The sequence below is a fragment of the Gavialis gangeticus genome, unplaced genomic scaffold (assembly GCF_001723915.1).
Source record: "Gavialis gangeticus isolate Ggan-Ray unplaced genomic scaffold, GavGan_comp1, whole genome shotgun sequence".
NCBI lineage: Eukaryota > Metazoa > Chordata > Crocodylia > Gavialidae > Gavialis > Gavialis gangeticus.
The window spans coordinates 51499809-51504917 of record NW_017729025.1 but is presented as its reverse complement, the minus strand read 5'-3'; the positions used below and the strand labels follow the sequence as shown (position 1 = coordinate 51504917).

At 47.1% G+C, this 5109-nt stretch overlaps 1 protein-coding gene across 10 annotated transcripts in view; it reads left to right on the top strand.

The window, feature by feature from the left end:
- NRXN3 (neurexin 3) overlaps positions 1-5109 on the top strand; it is a 1732637-nt gene that overhangs the window by 1170897 nt on the left and 556631 nt on the right. The window lies entirely within an intron of this gene.

Below are 5109 nucleotides of genomic sequence, written 5' to 3'. Positions count from 1 at the left end.
GCAGTTGTCCCGGACGTTCTTATGTCTCAGAGATACACGCCCTCTCTGGGCTCGTCCTGCCCTCTCTAGGCCCTGTCTTGCACACCCTGCCCTCTCCAGGCTTCTCGCACACCCTGCCCTCTCCGGGCTTGTACCTGCGCAATTGCCCTTCTTCAGACTATTGATGGCGCCAGCCCTGTCCCGGGCCTTCACCGGCGCCTGCCCTACTTCGGCTTCACGCTGGCCCCTGCCCTTCTCGGGGCTCCCTGGTGTACTCGCCCTTCTACGGGCGTTACCCGCGCTTTCCACACTCGCGTCGCCCTGCTGTGGGCTCTGTCCTGTGCCCCTGGCGCTATCGCCCTGCTGTGGGCTCTGTTCTGCGCTCCTCGCGCCTGTGGCTGTCACCGAGCCTGTCCCATGCTCCTCACGCCTGTGGCTCTCACCGAGCCTGTCCCGTGCTCCTCGCGCCTGTGGCTCTCACTGAGCCTGTGCGCCAGCCCTGGTCTCGGGCCTTCACCGGCGCTGGGGCTCAGGTGACATACAGCCGTGCCTGGCCCCCTGACCCCTCACCAGGGTCCTATGCCCTCACTGGCTGTTTATAAGGGCCCGGCCCTGCCCCCTTCTGGTCACCTGACCAACCTGGTTGCTCCAGCAGCCAGCACCTGAGCTGCCCCGGCAATTAGCAGAGGCCCTAATCCCTACTTAGGCACGGGGCACCCGAGTGCCCCCGTGACAGTCTCTCTACCTATATTTATAGATATATACAGGGAAGTAGAAAAGAAGATAGGCTTGACCCAAGGCATAACTCCATGGTGTAGTTGCACAATGCCTGAGGCAAGGCTGGCTGCTGCAATGCCGATCGGACCACCTGCCGCTGTGCTCATGGCTACTTTGCATTCCCTGCCCCACAAAAGCAGTGCCTACAGGTGCTGCCTGGCCACCCCATTGTCTGTTATGCATGCTACTGGATGTGAGAGTTGTTCAGTCAGGGAGCTGCCTGGTCATAGAACTGGTCAAACAGAGCACATACTGGACAAACACTAGCCTGACCTTGTGTGTTCAGAGAGGTCGGGTCACTGATACAGAGCTATCTGGATGACTTCATTAAATTCAATACAGGCAAACAAGATGTGTTTCAGTAAGGTTAAATATAAGGTCATGCATTTTGGAGCTAAGCGTGTAGGTCTTATTGAGCAGATTGGGAGCACAATATTGGAAGTCGCAACTCTGCAAAAGACTTGAGGGTCATGGTAGATAATCTACTGACCAAGAGCTCCCAGTGTGATGTTGAGGTCCAAGGCTAGGGGTGGACATTACACATAAACTGTTTTAAGTGATCAGAAACTGGTTTAAATCTGTAACAGAACAGAGGTTCATGCACATAAACCAGTTTGAAAATGGCTGAAACTAGTTTGAGATGAACCTGGTTGAATGTAAGTATCAGACTTAACTGATTTGGCTCAAACCAGTTGATAAACACTGTTATCTGGCCCCTGCTGGCTTTACCTCCCTGTCAGTTTGCTGCAGACCATATAAAGAAGCAGGGAGGGAGACTGAAAAGCTGAGTATCATCAACAGATGCATGCACTGCCCCCTGCCCTCCTTGGCCTTAGAGTGCTAGCTGAGGGCTGACCACACTCCTCCTTGAGCAGCGAGTGGTGAAAAGCCTGGGATGGTGCAGGCAAACCTCCCTAATCACAGGTCCTGCGGGGGCCTGGCTATGCCCCACCTCAGCTCACTTCTGTGTAAGGGAAGGAAGGGCTGCTTTAGCGTGTGCCCCGCCCCCCCAGCTTCTAGCCTGAGTGTCCCTCCCCCCCAGCTTCTAGCCTGAGCCACTGCAGGCGTGTGCCTGAATTTCCTCAGTCCAGGGAGAATATCTGTCTGTTTACAAATTGATCCAATCTAGCCAGGTTAGAATAACTTGCAAAGATTGAATCAATTCAGGCTCAGGCTTTTTGAATGTCTGTCCCTAGCCCAAAGGACTAACTGGGCTTTATAAACAAAGGACTATCTTATGGAAGTAAGGAGGTGTGTATGTGGAACTAGTGTGACTGCTACTGCAAGGCTGTGTCCAATTCTGGCACCTGCAGCTCAAAAAGGATGCTGATAAATTGGAAAGGTTTCAGAACAGTCGTGAGAATAGTTAAAGAATTGGAAAACATGCCTTACAGTGAGAGAAATAAGAAGCTCAATCTGTGTAATTTAACAAAGAGAAGATTAAGAGGTGACTTGATCACAATCTATAATTACCTACAATAGGGAACAGAAAATTAATAATAGAGGGCTTTGCAATTTAGAAGACAAAAGGTATAACAAGATCCAGTGGCTAGAAGTTGAAGCTGGGAAGATTGAAGCTAGAAATTAGGCACATATTTTGAACAGTGGGGATAAGTACTGCTAATCACTGGAACAACTTTACCAGTGTTAGCGTGGTGTCTCCATCACTGAAACATTTTAAAATCAAGATTGGAGGGATTTTTTTTCTAAGAGAGACACTCCAGGCCAAGTACAGTCATTGGCCTGGAAGCAGGAATTAAAGCAGAGGAGGCCTATGGCTGATCAGAATAGAGTAGACAATCAGAACACTTCCTTCTGTCTTTATAACCTATGAATTGTTCTGTTCTTTCTGCCTCGCTGTTAGGTGCTTCTTGGTACTCAAGGGAATGAAATGAAATCTTATCTCCACAGTCTCTCTTTTAATTATTTGTCTACATTTGTTGCTCTTCCCCACTCTGTGCATGGAGCTCTGGTGCAGGTGAATTACAGCACCAGCCTTTTCATTCCAACTGGATGTGAGTTAACACATTTCACCTGTCATGTAAGGCACATCATTTTTACTTTGCAAAGTCTGGCTGCTAAACTCTCTCTCTCCTGCTGATTTATTAAAGCAAAATAACAGCATTCAAAGACAATAAAAAGAAAAGATATTTTTGTTGGGATAAGCCAGTTCTTATGGATCTAGTCTGGGCCTCCCTTCTCAGCTGCTTTGATATGGGGGCCCATTTCCACTTACTTCATCTCTTTGCCATTTGATAAAAGAGGACACATACTTTTTGACATGTGCTTCCTTGAAGCTGTAATTAACAGTTCCTCCTGAGTGCCAGCCCACCAGTCTCACTCAGCATCCTGCTACATTTTGTTAATGCTACCCGTGCTGGCCATAAACCATTGTCCTAATTATGCAGAACATGGGGCTGAATGGTTAGTTAGCAGTGCTGTTGCAATTATGGCAGCTTTTCAGGTCTGATGGCACTTTATGTTTCATTGCTTTTATAAGTTGCTGGTTAAGATGATGAATTAGAGGTGGATCTGCACCACCTGCTTACTTTTTCTCCCTCTTGGCAATGTTAGTGCACAGTGCTCTCTGTGTATAAGATGGAGAATATGGAGAAGCCTCTGGCAATGGGATGCCCAATCTAAGGAGTGCTTATGTCTGTGCAAGCAAATTCTGATTTATGGGCATGTAATTCTCATTCATTTTGCTTCTTTCTTCCAGGTTTATTTAATTTTTTCAAACAAGTGATCTGCCCTGCATTTTCCAAGCAGCAGAATAGAATGTAGTCATATTTGTTTTTCTCCATATTAAAGTAGTGGCACAGACAATATTGGTGTAACAGAAGCAACGAAAACCTTGGGAGAAGCAGTGTGTTAAATTGCACACAATTTCCCCCCTCTCTTAGCATTTACTGCTTAAAATGACATGGAAAGCAAAGAGAGAAGCTGCAGCTTTGAACATCTAACGTATCACTGTATCTTTGAAGTAACTGGTGCATGAAATGTTCTTAAAATGCTTCTAAAAACATGATTCAGAATTATGATGTGGAGGCTCCTTTTTTTTTTTTTTTAAAGGGACCGATGTTACATTGTTTTGGAGAGGAGTGGCTAGATATGTGGGGTTGGGTGCAGCCTGGAAGTTGATAGATTCTGATGTTGGTGGAGCATTGGCTTGTGGTTGAGATCTCTGTTTATCTGTTCCCTGCATTCCCTTATGAGCTTCCCTTTCACTGCCCATTGCCAGTTTTTGGAAATAATATTTAAGTAGCACTGCATGAGCACTCTCATAATTGATCATGAAAAGTGGTACAGTTTCCCATCAAAACCTTTGTTCTAGCTATAGGGAAGCAAGTGTTTTTGTTACAGCTTTAGATGGTTTTTAATGAAGGAGGCAGATTAGTTTGGGTATATTTAGTGTGTTTGTGTTCTCTGGTAAAATGCTGAATTGTTATTTTAGTTAATTGATTGAATGGCACTGGGGCATACTACTAGGCAGACAGCCGAGCTACCAAACTCCTCTCTGTATTTACAGGACGGGTAAAGCAAGGACAGTGCAAGCTTCCTGCAGATATCCTGCCAATATGTTTCAGCCTTCCATCCTGATATAGAGGTACTACTTTTAGGGCTGAGACTGGGGTGCTATATCCATTGTCCAGTCTGTCTTTGTGCTCTCTGCCAAGACGGTAAATGAAAGCTGTATGTCTCTACATTGTTGGGGGGGTGGTGTTTTTCTATTTACTTTATTTTGTTGTTACGTGAATTCCTGCTGATTGAGAACTTGATTGAGATCCACCAAACTCATTTCAGTGAGTCTACAAACCACCATCAGAGAGAGACATAAGATGGGCTGACAAAGAAAATTCTCTCTATCTTCCAGTCTGGGCTGAATCCCAGATGCTGAGCTTATAGTTTCATAGTTGGTAGGGTCAGAAGGGACCTGAGCAGATCATCAAGTCCAACCCCCTACCATGGCAGGAAAGGTTACTGGGGTCAAACGACCCCAGCAAGGTGATTGCCTAGCCTTGTCTTAAAGACCCCCAGGGTAGGAGCCAGCACCACTTCGCTTGGAAGTTGGTTCCAGATCCTAGCCGCCCTGACCATGAAGTAGCGCCTCCTGATATCTAGTCTGAATCTACCCTCTGCCAGCTTGTGACCGTTATTTCTAGTCACTCCTGGTACTGCTCGGGGGAACAGAGACTCCCCCAGTACCTGCTGGTCCCCTCTGACTAGTTTGTAACAGGCCACTAGATCCCCCCTCAGCCTTCTCTTGTGGAGGCTGAACAGGTTCAGGTCCTGTAGCCTCTCCTTGTAGGGCCTGCCCTGCTGCCTCCTGATCATGCGAGTGGCCCTCCTCTG